The sequence below is a fragment of the Aulonocara sp. 'chitande type north' Nkhata Bay genome, linkage group LG6 (assembly GCF_057382095.1).
Source record: "Aulonocara sp. 'chitande type north' Nkhata Bay isolate Kocher_YH1m ecotype deep benthic linkage group LG6, A_spYH_male_GT1.1, whole genome shotgun sequence".
In the NCBI taxonomy this organism is placed as follows: domain Eukaryota; kingdom Metazoa; phylum Chordata; class Actinopteri; order Cichliformes; family Cichlidae; genus Aulonocara; species Aulonocara sp. 'chitande type north' Nkhata Bay.
Window position 1 is genome coordinate 8,691,547 of NC_141349.1, and position 24,984 is coordinate 8,716,530.

The 24,984-nt window shown below is 40.1% G+C and overlaps 1 protein-coding gene across 1 annotated transcript in view; it reads left to right on the forward strand.

Annotated features, from left to right (window-relative positions):
- LOC147327204 (protein phosphatase 1 regulatory subunit 29-like) overlaps positions 1-24,984 on the forward strand; it is a 304,564-nt gene that overhangs the window by 151,252 nt on the left and 128,328 nt on the right. The window contains exon 3 of the mRNA XM_086294854.1: positions 21,686-21,740. The gene's annotated coding sequence lies outside the window, so the exon portion shown is untranslated. The remainder of the gene's footprint in view (positions 1-21,685; positions 21,741-24,984) is intronic.

The window sequence follows — 24,984 nt, forward strand, 5'->3', positions numbered from 1 at the left end:
ACATCTCCATCACGGTGAGCATTTGTGTTTTCTTTCACCGTACATGCATGGATATTTTAGAGAATAGTTGTGGCCATTTGATCTCTTGCTGAGATGCTGTGTTTTTGACTCCTTACTTCTTACTAATGACTCCTCGTAATGCTGATAGTGAAAGACTTTAAACAGATTTTGTAGTTACCCTAATTGAAAACTGCTCTGCATATCCAGCTTCTGGTTAATGACTAAAATGTAAATGTAATCTAATTAAGGGGCTGGTGCTTACATTGAATTTAAAGAGACACTTTACCCATGACATTATAATTCCTGTTATAGCCCCCCCAGTGGTTACCAGCGCTCCCTTCATTTCACAACCGCTTTAAATTTATTTTGTAATTCAGCTTTATAGGAAACAAGAGTCAGAGTAACAGGAAGCATGATGTAATTTGTTTAATAATGGTCAGATAATTGACAGGAAGTAAATCTTAATCAGGCGAAATGTATTTCTGATATCATGGTGCACATGATGTGCACAAAATGGGCAAATGTCAAACATTCAATCAAACCAACTCTAAATTACACCTTTCAAAAAATTAAATCTCAAAAGAATAAAACAACATATGAAGAATATGCATGATATATTCAGATTAAAATCATGCAAAATAAATATACTATCAGCTACTGTCATTTCACAATGATAACAGAAGTCATTTTCCTAAGCTAGTGGGAATCAAAGATTTAATGCTTTAAATTAACTGTTTTCCTGAAATTAAATGTGCCACTAATTTGTTTTGTCACCCACATTTTCAGGGAAAAAATGAGAATTAAAACAACAGTAACAGTTGTGGGTGGTGGCTGAGGTGGATGGCGCTTGTGATGGTGCTTTGAAACGATAAATGCCACATGCTTGCTTTCACATGAGGACTCAGATCAAAGCACTTTTAAGATTATTTGATGATAAACATATCCTTGGCCTGCTAAAACTACCAAGCTAACATGTTATGAATTCCAATTTACATTCATGTAAACACTTTTTTTTTCTACAAATCTCCCTCACTCAAAAAAGTTAGTCTTGGAGCTCCACAGGGTTCTGTGCTGGGACCACTTTTTACATTATACATACCACCTTTTGGGTAATATTATTAGAAAACGCTGTCTACTTTTTAATTACTATGTAGATGATACCTGGCTATTTTTATCTATCTATGCATGTCTTAGAGACATAAAGGCCTGGATGACCTATAAGTTTTCTTTTCATAGTGTCAACATGGTGTCCAACTTACTCTGGATGGCATCTACATTTTTCTGGCCTCCGGTAACTTTATAAGGAGTCTTGGAGTGATTTTTGACCAGCACATATTCCTCAATTTGGACATTAAACAAATATGGACTGCTTTCTTTCAGCTTTGCAATTGTGCTAAAATTTGAAATATCCTACCTTAGGGTGGTTCTGAAAAGCTAGACTGTGCACTGTAACTGGTGCTTCGCTTACAGTTCAATTCAATTCAATTTTATTTATATAGCGCCAAATCACAACAAAAGTCGCCTCAAGGCGCTTCATAGCTACAGAGAAAACCCCAACAATCATATGACCCCCTATGAGCAAGCACTTTGGCGACAGTGGGAAGGAAAAACTCCCTTTTAACAGGAAGAAACCTCCGGCAGAACCAGGCTCAGGGAGGGGCCATCTGCTGTGACCAGTTGGGGTGAGAGAGGGAAGACAGGATAAAGACATGCTGTGGGAGAGAGACAGAGGTTAATAACAGATCAATGCAGAGAGGTGTATTAACACAGTGAGCGAGAAAGGTGAGCCTACGTCTATTGCAGCATAACTTAAGGAGGATACATTGTTCTTTCTTTGTGATTGTTTATGTTTAAGTTGTTTGTTGCTGGTTTTTAGTTTGTTTTTTGTCTTTTTGGGAGCTGACACAGTCTCTATGGAGATGGGTTTTTGGGGGGGTAGCAGGAGGAGAGAAGCTGCAGAGAGGCGTGTAAGACTGCAACTCTGCTTCCTGGTCCAAACTCTGGATAGTCATATTTTGGGGGGTTTAATAAATTTGTCCATATTTCTATAAATGAGAGCTGCTCCATCCAAAGTTGGATGGATGCTGTCTCTCCTAACAAGACCAGGTTTCCTCCAGAAGGTTTGCCAATTATCTATGAAGCCCACATCGTTTCTGGGACACCACTCAGACAGCCAGCAATTTAAGGAGAACATGCAGCTAAACATGTCTCTCCTGGTCTGATTGAGGAGGGGACCAGAGAAAACTACAGAGTCCGACATGGTTTTGGCAAAGTTGCACACCAATTCAATATTGATTTTAGTGACCTCCGATTGGTGTAACCGGGTGTCATTACTGCCGACGTGATTTATGATTTTACTGAATTTACGTTTACCCTTAGCCAGCAGTTTTAAATTTCCTTCAATGTCGCCTGCTCTGGCCCCTGGAAGACAATTGACTATGGTTGCCGGTGTCTCTAGCTTCACATGTCTGAGAACAGAATCACCAATTACCAGAGTTTGACCCCCGGCGGGTGTGTCGCCGAGTGGGGAAAAACGGTTAGACACATGAACAGGTTGGTGGTGTACCTGGGGCTTCTGTTTAGGACTATGCTTCCTCCTCACCGTCACCCAGCCACCCTCTTTCCCCAGCTGCTTGGGGTCTGCTGGGGCACAGCTAGCGGGGCCTAGGAAGTGATACTCTACCACAGAGCAGTGTTGCCAACTCCTCAGTAATGAAATTCGCTATTGGCTGTCCTATAAGTCGCTAAATGACATCACCTAATTTGCATACTTGGTCATGCTAATGTAATTGTAACCTACCTACGTTGTTGGAGACAGAAATAACATCATGGAAGAGACATAAAGTGAGTAAAAAACGTCCTAAATGCAGTTATAATTATTTAACTACAAATTTCTTTTAGCAATTATTGTTTTTTAATGTCACAATTCCAACCCTGCTCCACACCGGCAACAGTGATCCGAAATTGGCACTCTGGGGGAGTTACTTTGTGTGTGTGTTTATTAGTTGTTTTAAACCTTGTGATCCACAAAACAGCATCACAGTAAAAGAAGAACTGACGGCGTTACAGTCAGTGCGGGAGCAGCAGCTTTGCAGCTACTGACCTCTGTCATCATTTTAAGTGGGGGAACTTGCACAATCGGTGGCTGACTAAATACTTTTTTGCCCCACTGTATATATATAGATACATAAAGTGGTTCTGGGAAACCCCATAAAAGGTCATGATGTCACTCCACAAGTCCATTTGCAGCTACTATCCACTGCAACACTCCCAAAAGCTGTTAACAACAGATAATCAGTTCAACAGAATTAATTGCATGCTGACACAGAACATCCACTAGTGTATAAAAATGATGTCACATATCCCAGTAATGATATAGAAGTAAAAAAAAAAATCCTGTGAATCTAATCGACTGAATTTTACCATTTTACTTTTCTCTCTCTGAACTTGAGCTGCAGGTCTGATAATAAATCTGTAGGCAACTGTAAATGAACATGTCAAAAATAAATTCAGGGACAGCCACAATAAAAGTAAAACAGACAGCAAAAATGTGTTACATGTAGCTTGTGTGATGATGGACACTGTGGAAATTCAGATTGTTTCCATATAGGGAGATTACAGGAAGCAGTCTGATATGAAATAAAACAGGAAGAAAGAAAACTCAAACAGTTGAAAACAAAGCTCAGCTTAGAGAACATGAGGAGGACACAGGAGGAAGATTCTAACATTTTCCAGCCTAGAGAGCATCACTAACTCGTTTTAGGTTGTGTGTTTGCAAACCCTTTCTTGCAGATGCCGATACATCTGAATAGAAACCTTTGATACTTTCCATTTCCTCCATTTTTGCTGGAATAAAACATCAGTATTGGTTATAATGACAAACTTTGCTCCTCGTTATCTACGTTTTTCCTTCCTTCTTTTGTTTCTTCAGGAGTTTGCATGCTTTCTTACCCTTAGCAATAAGCGTTTGTTGTGAGGTATGTTGTTAAACGCTTACAAAACCCAAGAGCATGATGTACCTGTCTAGCTTGTGAGGATACAGATAATAGTCTATCACGTTGATTTTTAGAGTAATGCACCTGACATGACTGCAGGTGAATACTGCACTTGAAATTAGACATATAGACTTTTTTCCTAACTGAAATTTCTATTTGGACCACTGACGCGTTAGGAGATTAAAGGCTTTTGGCACTTTGAAATCAACTCTTAAAAGAAATAAATTAGTTACTAATTCCATTATTTCCCATAAATATCCTCCAGCAACTCAGTGGAATCATACTGGTGCCATCCCTGTAATTATTATTCTCACCCACTGGTCTTTCCCCTCTTGCATTCCTTGTTGAGTTGTTGCTTCCCAAGACTTCCAATTACCATCAGTCCAAAGAAATTAAAAGTCATATGTCGTGCCAAATAGCCAATTAGGCAGACTAGAAGCTTTGACCGAATCGAAGCTCACTATACCCGGGATCACCAGGGTCATGAGGAAATGGGATGTGGGGAGGTCACCTCCTCCTCAGGTTGGCTCTTGACAATTATGTTGAAACAGTCAAGACTTGGGATGTGTGGAAACAGTAATGTTTTTGTGAGGTGAAGTAATTGATCCTTTAAATTCTTGTGTGCTGACTGTTTAAAATTAGAAGCTTTGGGTTGCCTGTAGCTCAGCAGGTAGAGCAGATCATCTACTAATTGGAAGGCTGGTGGTTCAGTCGCTGGCTTTTCCAGTCTGCATGCTGAATATCCCTGGGGACAATACTAACTAGAGATGGACCGATCCGATATTACGTATCGGTATCGGTCCGATACTGACCTAAATTACTGGATCGGATATCGGAGAAAAATAAAAAATGTAATCCGATCCATTAAATATCACGAAAGCACCTCACAAAACTTGCAACACGCCGTAACTCACCTCAGAACGTTAGCACGTCGTGATAGAGCGGCTGTGGCATGCGGGACTTGTGGTGGTCTGGATAGCATGTGGAGCTTCGCTAGCAACCCGGCATTTCATCTCCGACAAAGTTATCCCGAGAGAAGTAAAGCAAGTTTGTAAGTCCATCTCTGAATGTTTGTAAAGCATTCCTGCGTTAAGCTTAACAAGCGACTGCCTCTTCTTGCTGCTACTTCGATCATGAAACTGCTTAACGATCAGCTGATCGGCTTTTCTGTCGCGAGTCCCTGTCTCTAGTTTGCTTTTGGCCCACTTTGCACCAGAAAGAGGAAACCAGCGGCTGAACAACAGCAGCACGTTTAAGCTTGATCAGCTGTTGTTAGAATGTATTTAATATTACTTTCTACACCAGGATCTTTTACTACGTAGCTGACGCTGGTAACTGTGCAGGGGCGGATCTAGCAAAGTTTAGCCAGGGGGGCCGATAGGGCATTAACAGGGAAAAGGGGGCACAAAGACATACTTTTCTTTCTTATTCTCATTTAAAATGTCTAGCTTTTAATAAATAATTATCTGACACCCAAAGTTTTAATTTGATGCAAAATGAATAGAAGTCCATTACTGTATATAGTGACTATTAAGTCTAATATATATACCCTAGTAAGCTATAGTACTTTTTCCTTTGGGAAGGTACCATCTGTGCAGTCTGCAATTTTGTTGAAGAAAGATGTTGAATCTATTTAATATTTCTTGAAAAATAATTGATTTCTGTGCATTTTTTTTCACACTGCATCAAATTAAGGTTGATTACGTCGATTAAGCATCATGAGGTGGAGCGTGAGGGGTGGTTCCCTATTTTTTATTTATTTATTTTTGTTGTTGCTGGGAGTTGGAACCCTATTAGTTAGGTTGCTTAATATTTATGCTAAGTACTCTTTAAAATACCAGAATAGGGAGGATGGTGTAGGTTTAAGTTTATTAGATTGATCAGTATTGCTGAACTATGAAATATTTTTTTTTGCATACAGGTATAACAGAATAGCTTTAGTGTAGTTGTTGTTTTAAACTTGAGTATGAACTTATACAAAATGCAGCAAGATATTTAAAAAACAGTTTTGTTGATTAAAAAACACTATATCGGATTCATATCGATATTGGCAGATATCCAAATTTATGATATCGGTATCGGACATAAAAAAGTGGTATCGTGCCATCTCTAATACTAACCCCAAGTTGCTCTTTAATGCATGCATTGCCATATAAATGTGTATGAATGTTAAAAAGAAGAAGTGCTTGTGTGAATGAGTGAAAGACACATACATAAAGTGCTTTGAGTGTTCAGCAAGTGTAGCAAAGAACTATATAAAAAAATCAGTCCATTTACCATTTCAGGGAGACTGGGGGAAACACCCATGGTGATACCAGAGGCAGGTTGCCATTTTTCTTCCGTTGGTATGACAGTTGCAACTCAGGCTGACAGCCCAGGTCAAAAAAGGAAATACCACCAAGCAGAAAAGGCAGATCCAACTTTCTATTTATTTGCTAGTAAAAAGTTACCCATTAAAGTTGATCTGCATTGCTAAAAACCACATGACACTAAGTTCAGACTCTTTACCACAGAGTGTATGTGGTGTTGCGGCTCCAGTGACAGTCCACCATTCCTTTTGGCTTCCCTACAGTATTTAAATCCAGATACCTTGCAGCTGAGGGAAAATGACAGACTCTCATTTCACATCTTAGGTGGACGTCTTTTTAAAAAAAAAGAACAGTTGAAAAAGTTTTTGTCTCATATGTAAAGTGCACATGTGAAGAAAATAGATAAACAGGCCAAAAAAGAAAAAAAGAAATCTACTTCACCAGCCACTGCAAAATATTCTTTTTTCTCCCCAGTCTGTGTTTCTGTCACATTAATGAGTTTTTAAAATAAACTTTTGAACACCCGCTCAAGATCACTTTCATATTTGTGCCTGTCTTTTACGTTCTATTCATTTGCTGCTGTCTTATTTCCACATATTTTTTTCCTTTTATCTCTTTACCCTCCTGTTTTCTCTCCTCCTCTTGTCTTTGCCATCTCCGTATCTTCACATCACTTTGTTCCAAGAAATGATTTTAGCAAAAAGTAAGTTTTGTTACCAGGCAACAAGGCCACTGCGTGTGGTTGCACTGCATGCTAGAGTTCTCAGCGAGCCCACATGTTTATGCATGTGTCTCTGAGAGTCATGGGTCATGAATTTTTGTTTGTTAAACTTTGAATATGTGCATAAACACTTGTCATGTATGAAGTCTGATTGTTTCTGAATCTTTAAATGCTGTGCTGCACCAATGATTTAGAGATGCAAGCTCTGTGTGTCTATGAGGGGAACACTGATAAGGTTTGTGCAACTTTAAACTGTACATCTAGTATCCTGGTCCATGTTTTCTGCCATATATGTACTCCAAAGGTGATGGATGCTTATAAATCAAAGTTCAAAGTTTCAAATAAAGAAGTCAGCAAATGTAGACAGCTTTCGCTATGAACACAGAACCCCCCCCCCCCCCCCCCCCCCCTCACCTGTTGTGCGGGGTGAGGGGCAGCCAATTAGAATTTAGAAGGATGAAAGGCAAGTGGGAGCTGCCAAAGCAGGTTCTTTAAGGCAGTGGATGAATTGAGGGACTGCACTAAGACCAGCTATACGATGAATTTGGGTTATTTTGAACTGAATCACGCAGAGCTCCTCAAATATAGTCCAAAAATTTAAATTTGAAGCTGAAATGAGCATTATAGGTCTCTTTGAACTGACATAGGAAAAAAACAACATTTCCTATTTAAGGGGAAGCTTTAGATATATCTGGAGGCATCTTTTTTTTTCCCTGCGTTCTAGTATCAACCAACATTTGTGTAATTGAATGTGAATTCATTATGCTGTTCAGGATCTGCTGGATTATAGTTTCATCTTATGTAATTAGTAATATATCCAACTTGTTTCTTGACACCTGAAAGTAAATTGTACCTTGAATTGACACACTGTTCCACCATTCCCCATTTGCTCTTCCTCCTGAAATGTTTACTTAGCATATATGGAAAGATTTCGATTTGAATCAACTGGTCTCATTGAAAAAGAAAGTTGATTTATCGTCCCCTTTTTCTCAGTCTTCATTTCTTTGTCTACCCTTTGTAGAGTCTTTTTTCCCACTTCATCATCCTCTGTTCGTGTCCTTTCCATATTTTGGCTGTTTTGTGCTGAGCTGCTTTCTCTCACCTCTCTACTATTACTCTTCCATCTCTCTATTCCTTGTAGCATATGGCCTGAGGTCTCCTGGCCGGCTCCCTCTGGATAGAGTCGTGCCAGTCGTATTCTGGACTCAAAGTAAACGAGTGGAATGAAAATGAAGGGGGGTGGCAGGGGGAGCTGTGGGGAAGGAGTTCAGTCACGACCGGTGAGGGGATGGGGTAAGATGAGGGTGCGGGGGACTGGAGGCAGGCAAGATTTGAGGTGAAAACCTCTTGAAGAAGGGAAACATAAGCAGAGGATAAAAGGAGGAGAGGATTTGGACAGATTGAAGGTGAGATTTTGAAAATGTAAAGAGTGGAAGTCATTAGAAAAAAAAGGCATAAAGTGTGAGAGAAGAAGAGAAAAAAGAAATGAGAAAAGAGATGGAGAAGAAAGAGATTGAATGGATGACACATAGAACAGAGTACGCCTGGCAGGTGAAAGACTTACAAACCGCTATACATTGTCTCTCAGTGGTTATTGATCTGCCTATCAGTCATGGTTTCACTGGGTCACTGGTTCCCATTCCATCAAACAGATCTAATCAACATCTGCAAATAGAGGTGCTTGATTCTTTCTTGAATACTCTGCCCTCACCCTCACTCAATCACATGCTCAGTTTATAATTTAAAGACACATTACTGATCAATAGTCTACACACAGGTATTCTCAAACTGCGGTGAGCTTTAATGCAATGCCATTTAACACACAAACTGGTATAAACATCCAGCAGTCTTGGTGACAGTTTAAAACATCCTCAGACTAAACAGTCTCATTGGTTGTGAGAAACGTGCAAATGCTTCTTTAGTAGTTTTCTTTACTGTTTGGTTCAGTTAAGTTCAGAAAAATGCATCACTCTTTGAGTATTTGGTTACAGTGTTAAACACATTAGAAAGCTCAATTTTCTGGGCTTCCATGTTGTTTCCACAGTGACAAAATCAATATACATACACAGACATACATACATGTGAGGACTTACTTACCTTCAGCATCGAATGTGTCAGTCACTGATACAGTAACAGGATGTGGGTACTGAGGGTTTTGGCACATGCCACCCTACACCATGAGTTGCTGAAGATTGTTTTTTTGTCCTTTCAAAGAAAAACCAAAGAGTCTTTCAAGAATTTTCCCAGAGAGCGTGGTTAGGACAGGAAAAGGAAACTTTATAAAATATAAATTCTCTACTATTTTTCTTCCATGACAGACAAATTCATCTAGCTGGGGCTTACTTGAAACCAACTAGCATGGTTTAATAAACTGCTCGGTGATTTTCTGTACTTTTATCATCTAAAACGTCTTTTTCTTTTCTTTTTTTTTAAACTTTTCGCCCTAAAGGATTCTGCTGTTTATTAGAAGTTATGTCTTTCACATAATACATACATCTAATTTTGCCATGAGATGTTATCTATTTTGCTTTTTTTCCACAAAGATGCCAAACAGTAAAATCTGTTTCAAATTTAGTCACTAGCAGTATCAGAGCACTTAGTACAGTAAGGCAAAAGTTTAGCTCTCATTAGAACAACACTCTGCTGTGACAGAAATAAAGATGCAGTGTTTAAACATGAGTGTAGTCTGCAGGAAAATAGTCCATACTCTGAGTGGAAAGGATCTGAGAGCCACTGTGATATTAGATGAGAAGGTATTATAGCTGCAGTAACTGCTGGATGCAACAGAGCATGATGATGGAAAAGGACTTATTCGTGTCTACGCAGTTCAACCTGTACTTAGCTTTCTGCCCTCTTGTGAATTCACTGGGTCGCTGTCAAAGGCCATTTTTTGCCCATCACTGAATCTTAGGTCCCGTTAATTACAGTGAGCAAAGCAGAGTGTTTACGAGGTCAAGGTGTAGGTTGTTCTGCTGATCTAGGCAGTGACAGATGGTGGTAGGTTAAAGAGTCAGTTTGCATCTCACAGCAGCCAGCTTGGTTTCTTTATAGACTTTTCATGTGAAAATCACTGCCATTACACTATGTGCCATGGACCAATTCACCCAGAGCACCTAGGACATCTGTTCCTACAGAGAAATACATATTTTTATCCTGAAACAAACACCTACCTGTAAGGTTTTGGGTCAGATTAGTTTAGTTCTATTCAATTCATTTAAATTTCATTCACCTTAGTTCAGTTCAATTTATATTGCGCTATATCATAACAGCATTTGCCTCAAGGTGTTTTATAGTGTAAGGTCTCTACAATAATAGAGAGAAAACCTGACCAATCACGTAACCCCCTGTGAGCAAGCACTTTGCGACAATGGGGAGGAAAAAAGCCCTTTAAACAGGAAGAAACAAAACACATATGTTTTGCCATTTTGCTTTTGTACAGCACCACAATGGATTTTAATTTAAACAGTCAAGATGTTATTGAAGTGCAGTCATTAACTTTTAATTAAAAGGTATGTCTGTGAAGGTTCTCAGTCATCCAGGTCATCGTAGTCAAAGGAGCTTGCAAAGAAAAGCGTCTGGACTTCTTTAAGTTGCTTGAAGACGTTTCACCTCTCATCCGAGAAGCTTCTTCAATTCTAAGGTCAAATGGTGGAGAGTCCCAGATATAAACCTAGTGGGAGTTTCCCCCCACGGAGGGACAAAAGGACCCCCTGATGATCCTCTAATCGCCTGAGCCAAGGTGTGAAACTGGGTGTGGGTCCCCATCAGCCAGAGTTTCGGGTGTGTTCATTGTGAAACCTGGCCCCACCTTAATTAAAAGGGTTTTATATAAGTATTGAATTAACTGTTTAGGAATCAGAGCCATTTTTATACACAGTTTGCCATTTTCAGAAGCTCGTATTGCAACAGCTTTTTAAATTTAAATGACATTAAAATTAATTGTCTTGCACTTATCCAATTCAGTACAATGTGTTTTTTCCAACCAGTGGTTGAGTCGTTGCTAAGTCACTACCAGGACGCTACACCAAAATCTCATTATGATCACGCTGGTTGCTAGCAGGTTGCTGTGGTCACGTTTAGTTTACATGAGAGAAACTAATTTATCTGCATCTTCGTTCGATTTGCTCTCTAATCAATAGTAAAACTCTAAAAAGTGTGTTGAGAACCTAAAACGGAGACCGTATGCCTTCAGAATGACAAAATGATGCCTTACTTGTGCAATCAACAGATTTCGAAAGGAACATCATTTTTTAACTTCACTAGATGGGCCCACGTCCTCATTTTAGGTTTGACAGGGTTTTAGTAAGTAAAGGTGAATGCTTGGACATGAATTGAGCTGCGGTTTGGGGAAGGCTTCGAAGGGGACTGGCGACAGCTCCTGGGCCTGGCAGATCCCCATGAACTAAATAGAAATGAAGAAGTTAAAGAATAGAGAACGAGGAGGGAGGGAAGGGCACGTAAACGAGAATGAACAGTTTGCAGAACTGGGGGAACCTATATAGATGACAACCGGAAGGAGCGTGTTTGGAGGCGTGGTCCTGCTCCTGAAATTCCGATACATAATCTCCAAAAGAATCTGTTTCCTCAGCTTTCAGTAACAAAACACTGGTAACAACTAGTAGGAGGAGGGGGTGCAGGTGGAATAACAAATTAAAAATAAATATAAACTAAAAATGAAATTAAACAAGTAAATAGAAAAGTGCATTAAAAGCCAGGATATTCTGCCATTCTACACCTGAAATCAAGTTAGAAAAAATAGGTTTTGAAATGTTTTAAAATGAGAGACTGGGTGGCTAAAATATGAAAAGGTAAGTTGTTCCAAAGATTAGGAGTCACCACTGAAAAGGCTCTATTGCCTCTGGTTTTAAACCTTGATCTCAGAATCTCTAGGAGGCCTCATCAGAGCCAACATATAAAGAGTTACAGTAATCAAGATAAGAGGTAATAAAAGCGTGAATTACTCTCTCAAAGTCATGTAGCGTGAACTAGGCCTTCACCTTACCGAGGAGCTTTAGTTGAAAGAAACTTGTCACTGTCAAAAGTCACACCAAGGTTCCTTGTAACTGGATGACAATAATAGACCAAAGGAGCACTGTCATACCTATCTAACAGACTGAGTTGCCAAAATAATTTTTTTTTCTCTGATACAGTTCACTAGTGCCTGGATAGAAACGCGGCTCTTGATTTGTACAGGCAAATATATCTGGAGGTCATCTTCAAATCCATAAGTGGACCCCAAAAGAAGCAAATATAAAGAGAAGAGAAAGGTCTCCAGCAGAGAATTCTGAGGTGCTCCACGACTAAGTGGGGGCACAGATGATGAATACTGCCCTAAATGGACAGAGAAACTCCCATCTCACAGATATGAAAGGTCATCAGTCTGTCACAGGGCTAACACATAGAGACAGACAACAATTCACACTCAAATGCACACCTATGGGCAATTTAGAATCATCAATTAACATAACCCCACTAACTTTGGACTGCAGAATGAAGCTGGCGTACCTGGAGAGAACCCACACAAACTCCACACAGAAGTGTGGAGTTTGTGTGGCACCAGGTGGTGGAACTGAACTCAGGACGTTCTTGCTGTGAGGCAACAGTGCTAATCACCGCACCACCATAGCTCTAAAACCTTTGATTAAAAAAGAGAGCTTAGAAATGGGCCTAAAATTAGAAAGTCCAATTTACACTTTTTGATGAGTGGCTGTATGACCACATGTTTTAAAGCAGCTGGGGAACAACCAGATGTTAGGGATGAATGATTAGGTCAATACATGGCTCAAGAATATTAAAAACCTCCTTGAAGAGGTGTGGTGCAATACTGTCTAGGGTTCAAGAAGACGGGTGCATATGCTGAACTATGTCAGATAAAAAGGGGAGAGATGCTTGGTCAAAGTTCTCAAAGACAACTGGGCAAAAAAGAGAAACAGCAGGATCTGGGACACAATTAGAGGGAATAGTCCTGAGAGCAGAAATCTTTTTAAATGTGAGAAACCTTAAATAAAGTGCAGATGAGGGCACAATACAAGTAGCACTACATGGATTTATAAGAGAGTTAAGAGTGAGGTTTGTGGCTATTATTTGACATAAGATTTGATCAAAAATTGGGTTTTTGCAGCTTTAACAGCTCTCTGATACTCCAGTAGGCTGCTTTTTAAAATAGCCAATGAAACTTGAAGGTAATCCTACTTCCATCCCCTCTCTCTGCATGGGCAATTGCGCCTTAGAGAGCGAGTGGTATCATTCAGTCATGGCTCGGTCACTGGTTTAGACCGTTAAATTCTAAAACGAGCAACCACGTCCTGTAGGCTGCTACAAGATTAATTAAAAAGAACTACAGTGGGGCAAAAAAGTATTTAGTCAGCCACCGATTGTGCAAGTTCCCCCACCTAAAATGATGACAGAGGTCAGTAATTTGCACCAGAGGTACACTTCAACTGTGAGAGACAGAATGTGAAAAAAAAAATCCATGAATCCACATGGTAGGATTTGTAAAGAATTGATTCGTAAATCAGGGTGGAAAATAAGTATTTGGTCAATAACAAAAATACAACTCAATACTTTGTAACATAACCTTTGTTGGCAATAACAGAGGTCAAACGTTTACTATAGGTCTTTACCAGGTTTGCACACACAGTAGCTGGTATTTTGGCCCATTCCTCCATGCAGATCTTCTCGAGAGCAGTGATGTTTTGGGGCTGTCGCCGAGCAACACGGACTTTCAACTCCCGCCACAGATTTTCTATGGGGTTGAGGTCTGGAGACTGGCTAGGCCACTCCAGGACTTTCAAATGCTTCTTACAGAGCCACTCCTTTGTTGCCCGGGCGGTGTGTTTTGGATCATTGTCATGTTGGAAGACCCAGCCTCGTTTCATCTTCAAAGTTCTCACTGATGGAAGGAGGTTTTGGCTCAAAATCTCATGATACATGGCCCCATTCATTCTGTCCTTAACACGGATCAGTCGTCCTGTCCCCTTGGCAGAAAAACAGCCCCATAGCATGATGTTTCCACCCCCATGCTTCACAGTAGGTATGGTGTTCTTGGGACGCAACTCAGTATTCTTCTTCCTCCAAACACGACGAGTTGAGTTTATACCAAAAAGTTCTACTTTGGTTTCATCTGACCACATGACATTCTCCCAATCCTCTGCTGTATCATCCATGTGCTCTCTGGCAAACTTCAGACGGGCCTGGACATGCACTGGCTTCAGCAGCGGAACACGTCTGGCACTGCGGGATTTGATTCCCTGCCGTTGTAGTGTGTTACTGATGGTGACCTTTGTTACTTTGGTCCCAGCTCTCTGCAGGTCATTCACCAGGTCCCCCCGTGTGGTTCTGGGATCTTTGCTCACCGTTCTCATGATCATTTTTGACCCCACGGGATGAGATCTTGCGTGGAGCCCCAGATCGAGGGAGATTATCAGTGGTCTTGTATGTCTTCCATTTTCTGATGATTGCTCCCACAGTGGATTTTTTCACACCAAGCTGCTTGCCTATTGTAGATTCACTCTTCCCAGTCTGGTGCAGGTCTACAATACTTTTCCTGGTGTCCTTCGAAAGCTCTTTGGTCTTGGCCATGGCGGAGTTTGGAGTCTGACTGTTTGAGGCTGTGGACAGGTGTCTTTTATACAGATGATGAGTTCAAACAGGTGCCATTCATACAGGTAACGAGTGGGGGACAGAAAAGCTTCTTACAGAAGACGTTACAGGTCTGTGAGAGCCAGAGATTTTCCTTGTTTGAGGTGACCAAATACTTATTTTCCACCCTAATTACGAATAAATTCTTCACAAATCCTACCATGTGGATTCATGGATTTTTTTTTCACATTCTGTCTCTCACAGTTGAAGTGTACCTCTGGTGCAAATTACTGACCTCTGTCATCATTTTAAGTGGGGGAACTTGCACAATCGGTGGCTGACTAAATACTTTTTTGCCCCACTGTATAAATTGAGCAGGGTTAAGATTTAACAAGTACAGAGTCATGAAAAGCTAATGCAAACATAGATCAACATCTGTGTTTGCACTCGTTGAGCTGGGACGTGTGGTTTAGCAGTAAACAGTGACAGTAAACAGTAAATAAAATAGCATAATAATCTGAAATATGAGTCTCACAGAACTCGGTCAGGCATAAGTTTAAATGAAATGATAACAGTAGGTCCAGTGTGTGTCCTTTTTCACGTGTTGGACCAGACACAGACTGAGTGAGATTAAATGTTTCAATAAGATCAAGATATTCCTTGAGCAAGAGTCCTGATATAGTCAAATATTAAAATCACCGGCAATCAGGAACTTATCATAATTCACAGTTATTCATCTCAGGAGGGCAGTAGACCAGAGCCCATTTGACTTGCAATTCAAAGGTGGAGAAGGAGTTAGATGTTGACTATTGACATTGGAAACTGGATTTGAATACAGTAGTGAGCCTCCCACCTCTGCCTGCAGTCTGAGAGGAACTGAAAAACAAACAGTCAGGAGGGAGAAGTTCTAAGAATGGGGTGAACTCACCAGTACAAAGCCAAGTCTCTGTCAGAAATATAAAATCCAGTTCAGGAGAGGTGAAGAATTCATTTAACAGAAAAGTCTTGTTTTTTAGACCTCTAGTGTTAATAAGAGCCAAACAAACAATCCCGTTCTTACGGCTTGTTGTAGGGGTGAAACTCGGTGCCCGAAGGTTCCTATAATGCACACTGTGATGCCTGGCCCATCATAGCCTGGTAAGATACGTTTCCACCGGCAAGTTAGGTAAGAAACAGCAGAAACAACAGGCTGGATCCACTCAGCGATTGCTGACTCAGAAAAAATCCACCTGAATAGCAGAAAGGACTACACCCACAGCCATATCTCAGGTAAGCCCCAGGTTCTCCACAGAACACCGCCACGCTTCCTCAGTCTTCTTCTGTGTGATGACAGCAGGTCAGTGACCGGTCAGTACGCCGGTATAGACACCAGTTATTTATATTTAGCTCATCACCTAAATTATGCTTTATCCAAGTTTTGTGGGATGATCTGATATCAAAAAGTGTTTGGTGCTGATACGAGCTATAAGTAGGGATGGGTATCATTTAGGTTTTATCCGATACCAGTACCAAACTGGTACTTTTGAAATGGTGCCGGTGCTTAAACGGTGCGCGAACCAGTGCTCGAACCAGTGCTTAAAGAATAGAGAACACAAAATTGGTCCAAAAACCTCTCATGTTCAGCTGTTTTTTTGTAAAAAGATCACAATGTTAGTCTTTTCTGCAGCTATAGGGCATATATGGTATCACTCTTGGCTGGAAGCAGTGCTTAAACAATGGAAAAAAACACACAAACTTTGTCCAAAAACCTCTCATGTTTAGCTGTTTTCCATTTTTTCTTTGGTCATTTTAGCTTTTTCGCCAGGGTGAAGGGAGTATCTGCCATCAAACAAGAAGACAGCCGCATGTAACTACAACGGTGTTTGCTAGTTCACCTTACGTGCATTAATTTACTAACGTGGTTAGCCTACTCAACGTAAATTACACACGAACAACATTAAGCTACTGACCCAGAGAAGAACGGCTGCTGCTGCCATCATCATCCGTCATCATTTCTGCTACACTGGCAGGGCTAGGGGCCAGGACTCTCCTCTTCGGGTTTTTGGGGGATGTTGCTAACTCCGGGTCCGATAACAGGCACCACACCCGCAGTAGATGTGCACGGTGTGAGGTCTCGCAGCAAGCTATCAAATACTGTGCATTTCTCGGCTTTTAACAAAATGCTATACGTCGCCAGGTGTTTCATCAGATTCGAGGTGTTACCTCCTTTGCACAGTATCAGCTTAAAGCACTTGTTGCAGGCTGCTGAGTTTGCATCTTTTGCTGTGAAGTACAGCCAGAATTTGACCACTTCGCCTTGGGCATTTTTAATCTGTAGCTCTGCTCTAAAAGAACCTACGTACCTGGGCACGCCTACTATCCTCGGAAAGGTAAAATGATTGGCTAGAATCCAAAGTGTACGACATCTCAGGAAAAAAAGCACCGAAATAAAGCACCGAAATGTGCGCTGCTTTTCGGTCTGGTTACTACCGTTTATGTCAGAACCGGTGCGGATACCGGTACCCATCCCTAGCTATAAGAGCTGTTGTCTTGGCAACAAACACAAAATAAAACAATAGCAAACAAAAATCCGATCAGGCCTGATAGGTGGCTAGCCGCACACACTGGCGCCATCTTCCTGCCAACATAAAATGAAGATTATGAGTCATCAAAATGAGTCACCGGAGCTAGTTTCTCCTCTTTAAGCTAATCTTCTTTCATCTAAGAAAAAGTGTAAAAAATTAGACTCTGACAAAGAAGGAGGAGAGAGATGAGGAGAAGGGAGATTTAGGCTCAGATCAAGAGAGTGGCAACACAGCAGTGTTTATTTATACGCTTGGTACAGCATGTTTTGCTCCATTTATGCTTCAGATACAAATGATCCTAATGCTCCTCAGTCAAAATGAGATCAAAGAGCCATGGAGCTATAAAAGAAAGTGGGTGGGGGGACAGTAATATTTAAGAGGGTAGATGAGAAAATCGATCCCCAAGACAAGAAATTTTTCCATATTTATATTTGTTTAATTTCTCTATCAGTCTTCCCAAATTTAAAAACATTCTCTTCTCGCATGAGTCTATAACATAGATTCTTCCCCTGCTATGTCTATATAGCACAGCTGAATTAAGACAAATCCCCTTATAGAAAAGTGCACTGAGGATTTACTGTTAAAGGATACACACAGAAACTACAAAAGAGCCAGTTCATTATTTCCTTATTTTAATCGATTGTGTGCTTCAGGAGAAACCTTTCATCAAACATTAGATTCAGTAAAGCAACCTGAATTGAGTCAAATTGAATTGACGCAAAGTGGTAGAGAAAGAGAGCCACAGAGCGAGGCAAGGGAGGGACGCAGGGGCAGTAAGAGCCGGGGGGGGGGGGGGGAACCCAAAACATCCAAGATGGTGGATATGAGAGAGAGAGGTGGAGGGAGTAAATTGGCGAGAGAGAGAAATGTGAGGAGAAAGGTGATAAAAGCTCAGCGGGACAAGATGCTTAATGAGAGAACAATGAGTGAGAGACATTGAGAAGCGCGTGGCATAGAGAGCTGACGGCAGAGGTATAGGTGGAGAGAGAGAGAGAGAGGGACGCTTTGTCAGATATGATCAAAAGAATCTTTATGTGCAACATTTGAAGGCAGCCTCATGCGGCAAGACACAAAATCCCTCACAGTAAGGGCAGTAAACGAAATGGAGGGAATGTGGAGAATTTTAAGACACTGCTCCTTGCTTAGTCTGTCTCTGTGATTGTTGCCTTCTAATCTCTGTCACTCATCTCAATCGCCTTCTGTTTTCCTCTGTCTCCTCTTTGGTCTCTCTGGTTTTCTTTTTATGTCACCATCTTCCCCCATCTCTGTCTCAGTAGATCGTTGTTTTTCCTCCATTTGTAGCCAGCCAACCTGCACTGCTTCACTCTCTGCTTCGCGCCGCGGGAGGGTAGAAATTAATTCCCACTCCCATTAGAAAAACAAGCGTTTTGGATGGCAATCAAGATAGCAACCTGGAGCTAAAGCAAGCTATCAAGGCAAAATCTTGATTGTTCACTGAGCACTTAGGAAGCAGGAGAGTGTTTGAAAATAGAGACGAGGCGCACCCAAACTTCTTATCTTGTTTTCGTGTGAAAAGTGGAAGGAAGCATCCACATGTGACGTGAGTTCGGAATTACAGGGACAGAATCGGAATGGGACAAATTACACAGACAGGTGATAAGGCGGCATGCTGATACTGAAATGATTCAAGCCATGTTGGACTCATGAAAAAAGGAGCCCAAAGGTATCAGAAAGTTTATCTTGGTCCAAAAAAAAGACTTCACTGCTTGATCCTCTACCTGAACAGAGTTTACAGCGTCACTGGTTTGTGGCACTGTGGTTGCAAAGAAGTCCTCATATTGTAACCAATAACATATTGTTTGTTTGTCCTTACAGAGCCTCTGACGCTTTTACAGTGCTTTAGTGTAGATAAAAAAAGATAAGAGTTAAGGTTATAGAATGATCATGGTTAAAGAAGAAAACTATATAAGGACTTAACAGGTATAAACAGGATCAACATAGCTGCCATGATCTCACCCACTATCTGAGATGACCACCCTCATTCTTCAATATTGCCAGATCTCTCTTAGACAAGCTTTGTTGTACCTTCTTTAAGTAGTCGTTAGAAATAGTTCTCGAGGCTTCCTGACAGACATTGAAGCGTGTCTTTGCATGTTGGATGTGTCTTCATGCATTCCCTGTCAAGATGTTTTTCAATATTCTTCTATGCTGAGTTCAGGGCTCTGTGAAGCCCATTGTGTGGTTCTGTGTAAGGATGTTTTACTGCACTGGCAGTGTGTTTGGGATCCAGCGGAAAATGAGGGCACTGGCAATCAGACACTTTCCAGATAGTGGTTTAAAAACTGACTGTATTTACTCTTTCTCTTTATTTATTTAATTATTTATTTATTTTTTGCATCTCTGAGGTCCTGTGACACATCTTTGCTGGTGTTTTCTTATTTCTTAAGGACATGACTTTCAGATACTGCTCAGCTGCAGTCCAAAACTCTTTACGCCTGCCTCTTATTTTCCCCTCAATTTGTCTTTTGTTTTGTTTTTTAAGCTACACTGCGGTCTGTGGTTGTCAAACTGTGATCTTTGGCATTTTCATAGCTTCAACTAAAGAAATGTTTTTATGGCAGCTTGCTGATAATGAATTATCCATAGATACAATTTAAAACTGGTTCTTTGATATATTGTCTTTAATGACTAGACACAACACTGGTTCATCCCTTAAGTTAGGTGCCTTTTTTATGCTTGAATGATTCATAGGTCCATGTTAAGTGGTTTAACAAACAAAAATATTCCTCTGAAAATGATCAAACAAAAGTACTGGACTGAAAACGAATAAAAAAAGCAGCCAATGTTCAAAGAAAACCGTTGAAAGAGATCTATTGCTCCTGGCAAATTAAAATAATTATAAAAGAAAGCCTGACTTCTTGGAATAAAATCTAAAGAAAAGAGGTGGACTTTCTGCATAGCACTGTAAAGCAGTGACTACTGATCCATGTTTCTCTTTATCAGAATTCTTAAGCAATTTTTAAAAAACAATTTCAGCAGAGGTCAAGGATTAGTGCGCTCGTTATTCATTTATTTATTTATTTATTTTCTCTGCAACTTTTTATGACCTTGGCCAGGTCAGCAGCTTCAATGGCCTGATAAACTGGGCATAATTTGTCCGAATTTCAGGAGCAGACGCAAACCTCACACACTACACGGGTTTGTTTTGTTTTGTTTCGTAGACTGAAACGTATCAGCACTGTGTCAAGGTGTTTTTGTCAATGGCAACCATTAAAGCAAGGCCTGTAAACAAAGGTCACATGGATTTAAGTCACTCATTTACTGAGCTGGGGTTTGTTAACCTGTCATTCTGCCGGCTTTGACCTTTTCAGAGTGAGAGGGAATCAAACTCAATCTGATTCCACATCTTGTAACCCACGCTAAGCATGATTGACTTACAAGCACACGTTTCAGGATGTAGAAACCAGCTAAGGAGGAGGAAACAGATGGAAATCAGCAACAGTTCAGATTTTGGTTCACCCTCAGCCATACTTACTGTTTGGGGACTTGCAAGCATGAAGATTTTTTTTGCAATCTGATATCATGCTTCATTTCTTTTTAATCAAAAATGTCTTATATTTGTTACCTTGTTGCATTTTCTAAGAAACCTAGAACCGAATTTGAAGCACTGTTTCGAGACATTGTCCTCATTGGCCTAGATGTGTAATGAAGGGAAAGGGGGTGGAAGAATTTGTCAAAACCTCAATCACTATATAGTGATTAGTATGATATTGACTACATAGGGTTAAATATTTCTTATCAAAAAATGGAGGAGGCTTGTATCTGCAGTTCAATAGAGGAAAGGAAAACAGTTTGTCATTCTTTTTCACATAATGCCCCGAGGTTTGCCAGCTGATATTCAACCAGTGGCCAGTTGGGCAGTGATCCAAAGTACAGTAATAAAGGTGCTCAGTTCAACAACTTCTACTCTCCTGTCCAAATCGCACTCCTTTCCGAACTAATTGTTGGTGGAACTTAAATTAAAAATAGATAAATTAGAGTTTGTCCAGACTTTTCCTCAGAAGGAGAAACAAAATCTGTGTATCATAATTGAGTTATATATCACTCATAAAATGTGAAATTGATTTGCTTTTATGCAGATCTTTCAGTGTTAATTGGGCTGTGGTGTAAAGAGAAAGTTGGAGTGTGACTAATGCGAGTTTTAGAACTTGTAGTCTTAAAGTCATTTCTCTCGCCAGCCTTTTCAGCTGCCTCCTCAGATAACCCCGACAGAAGATTGCCCGACAGTCAACCATCCATCTTTGTTCTGTACATCTGCACTCTTCCCTTCCTCTCCCCTCCCCTCCCATCAATAAAGAAGGCAGAAAACGTACATCACTCCGGACTGTGTGAAAATAAAACCTAAACCAAAGTAAAGCCAAACTTTTAAGTTCTTAGTGTTTTTTGTATGTGCTCAGTCCCTCGGTATTTATGGCCAAATCAAAGAAGCAGTTACTCAGCTCTGCTTGGAATGTATTTAATCTCCCACTTCACCATTTACTACTGTCTCTGCAGGTGCTTCTTTCTTGGGTTACTGGCTGAGGTGTTATACCCAGGTGCACGTGTGCAGGTAAGCTCTTCTCCATGCATGAGACACATCCCTAGCTTGCATGCTTTGTCATGCAGATCATGCAGATCAGGATCGTCCACTAATTGGAAGGTTGGTGGTTCAGTCCCTGTCAAAGTATCCTTGGATAAGATGCTGAACCCCAGTTTGTTCTGTGATGCATCCACTGGAGTATGAATGTTAAATAGAAAGCACTTAAGTATAGAAAAAAAGTGCTTGTGTGAATGAGGCATGTTGTATGAATCACTTTGAATGTTTAACCTCTGGGGGGTCCTAGAAAAATGCATACACTATTGGTCTTAGAGCCACAAATCAACCACGCCATAAAAAGTGCTATAAAAAAATTATATATTAATATTTTTTTCCACTTTAAATTAGCCAGTCTGTTAAAACTACTTCTCCCTGAAATATTCATACAAAGTTTTAATTATAGTTTCGTTGTTTTAAGGGTTAGGGTTAGGGTTAGGGTTAGCACCAACATGTATTTCGATCCACTTTTATTTTTTTTTCGCAGGAGCATAAAAAGCCCCCCAGGCGGCCAGCTGCTGGCAAGCTCCCCACAAAGACTGAAGGTGGAACGATCACGATCCCTTTAACCGTAATTAATCTGCAGTGAAAAATAGCGTTTATAATGGGTTTCAATGGGGCACAAATCGACCACTAAGACCAATAGTGTAAGTTTGTCTGTAGCTTAGCCACTGAAGCTAATTTCCGGAAGTCATACTGGAATTTTAATAGTAAATGTGACCAAACTTTTTTTTGCAGACTTTCGCTATATTCCATTCAACACAGTGCGAATGGCGTGTATACGAACAATGAAAAATGGCACAAATCGACCCAAGACCACCCAGAGGTTAAATAGAAAAGCATTATATAAGAACCAGTTCATTTACCTCTCTTTTTGTTACTGAAGTTTTTGATGAAGTGGTGATGAAACTTCTGTTAAACAAAAAGCTAAAAAAAGCTAAATTATAACTATTTTTATTATTAAAATGTTAACAACCTTGACCTGCTGCCAATCATTATACCAATGATTGTGAGAAATGCTTCTGAATTAAGTTTAGCAGAAGATGATACGATGGCACAGCTTTAACATCTTTGGCAGCCAGACCAACAGCAGCTCCTTTCGCCAGTGGTTAGTTTGAAATATAGCGATGCTTCATTGATTTTGAGTATTATGTCACACAGCAAACAAATAATCCAGTGAGCTAACCAGGGCAGTATGCAGATGTGTATATCTGAAAACCACAACAAGTATCAATATGCCAGATTCCAACAATATATTTCTATGATGTGTTCAACAATTTCTTGCTTTGATGTATAGTTTGGAGACAGAAGGTGGAGATGGAGGTGGAGTTAAAATGCTAATATTTTTACTGGGAGTGACCAGGTGGGGCAGGATTGGAAACGAGTACATAGACGGTACAGCTTGTGTTGGTGTGACAGAAGAGGATGCTAGGGTTAGGGGGAGATGGAGACAGATGATCTGCTGTGGCAAACCCTAAAGGAAACCACTGAAAGAAGTTCAGCAGTGAAAAATCATCTATAGAACACAAACAAGAAGCATCAAGGGAGATGATTTTATCAAACCAGACCGCAGCAGTGAACAACAATGAAAATCAAGCAATTCGCCAGCTAGCTTGGAAATAACTTATTCCTGAATTAACCAACTGTATCCGACCTGAACTGATATACAGATAAGGGCTATGTGGTGATGCTGTGGGGAATTAGAAGCTGCTAATATCTAGCCCTTAAATTGGAACTCAGGCAGCGATGTGTGTAATTATTTAAAGTAAATCTGGTGAAACTATTAAGCATCATTAACCTTTTGTTTGTATCGAGAAACGCCACTCTACACATACCACATTTCCACTGCCTGTTCAGCTGTGCGGTATTCATTTTTGATTAAATAAAATTGTAGCACAGAAGATGAATCATTTTGATGACATCATGATTCTCATTCAATTATTACCGCACACAAGGACTACATAGAGACTTTGATTTAAAAAAAAAATCTGCTGGCCGAATTCATATGAATGAATACGCTGGCTTCCTGGTTGTTAATGTTTAGGCATGTTAGATATGAAAGTGTGAAAGAAAATCAGCTGAATTTATATTTCTGCCATGTCTACATAGAAGTTTTGCTAAAATAGCAGCAGCTTCATGCTTCTATCACTATGTTCATTACATCACCAATGGCTTTAGTAAATGGGTGCATTTAGACTCAACCTCAAAAATCTTAAGGTCGTGACTTAAAATTAGTTTGATCCATCCAGTCTGTCTTTTACAGCATTGTCACCTTTTTTCAGTATCTAGTGAAGGTTTGGCCTCTAAAAGACCCCAAATCATTTTACAAGCCCAACTCTACTTTCCTTTGTTCTGTTTTCTTTCTCCACTCTCTTGCTTGCTTCCTCTATTTTGTCATGAATGACATAACTATATGGCAGGAAATTGAACAAGGCCAATTTAAGTGTTATATATTTTTGTCCACATGTGTGTTGTCATCAAAGAAGAGAGAAAAACTAAAACGAAATGGCCCCACTTCAAAATTGTTGGTTCAAAATAATCTTGCACAAATCTCATTTTTGAAGTTCAGTTATATATCTCTCTTCTAAAGGATTATTATTATTTTATGGTTATTTTAGAACCTAGTTGTTTGTCACTGACCCACTGCTTTAAGTAATTTCATTCACTTTGCCTTTATTCAAGTTGCCGTGGGAACGCTAATGAAAAAAGGATATTTTTAGTCTTGGAAAAAAAACATTTTAGACAGTTTTTAGAAACATTAGAAAAGTATGGTGGTCAAATAGATTGTGTATATGATTGGTGTTATTGTCAAGTTGCAGAAAGACTTTAGGTCCAAAAACTTGCCCGTCTGATGACATTGTGTCAAAGATAATCTAAACAGCTAAAAGACATCTAAAACATCTGTACAGTCCTGTACGTGTAAAGTAAGTGCTGTTACTGCCTGAAGCACATATCAAGGAAATGTCAAGCTCAGTTTATGCCAGTGGTGGATCAGGGTTGGACAGTTTCCACACAGAGGATGTGACATGACTCGCTCAGAGTATTTGATGGGAATTAAAGCAAACAACAGGTGGAAGTCAGGAGATGTGATGGAGACTGATGGTTTTTAAATGTGTAGGGAAATGAAAAGGGCATTGATAGAGATGGAAAAGACTGATGAAAAGGTGAAGATGGGGAAGATATGAGCTATCAAAAAGCCAACAGACCTTGGCTCATATGA